General features: G+C 24.5%; 1 protein-coding gene across 6 annotated transcripts in view; it reads left to right on the top strand.

Moving 5' to 3' along the window:
- The window catches only part of LOC106869047 (MAGUK p55 subfamily member 7), a 582,860-nt gene that overhangs the window by 110,418 nt on the left and 472,050 nt on the right, over positions 1 to 392 (top strand). The window lies entirely within an intron of this gene.

The raw sequence follows: 392 nt of genomic DNA, 5'->3' as shown, positions 1-392 counted from the left end.
TATATATATATATATATATATATATATATATATATATATATATGTGTATGTATATGTATGTATGCACACATGCATGCATATACATACAGGTACACACACACATATATATGAACAAAAATGTGTATGTGTGCATGTCATTATAATATTCATATCTTAAATTATAATGTTGTGTAACATATCTCTTAATTCAGGTATGGTTACTCATTGTGTTGAAATCATTTTAACAGTTGCATATTTAGCACTGCATATCTTTCCAAACTAATTCACTCACATTAACATACATGTGCATGTGTGTATGTATGTGCATGTGTGTTTGTATATATATGTATGTTTATACACACGCAGGTGTGTATGTATATATATATATATATATATATATATATATATATATA

The sequence above is a fragment of the Octopus bimaculoides genome, chromosome 10, assembly GCF_001194135.2.
Source record: "Octopus bimaculoides isolate UCB-OBI-ISO-001 chromosome 10, ASM119413v2, whole genome shotgun sequence".
In the NCBI taxonomy this organism is placed as follows: domain Eukaryota; kingdom Metazoa; phylum Mollusca; class Cephalopoda; order Octopoda; family Octopodidae; genus Octopus; species Octopus bimaculoides.
The sequence above is the reverse complement of the archived record's forward strand: the minus strand, read 5'-3'. Positions and strand labels throughout refer to the sequence as shown.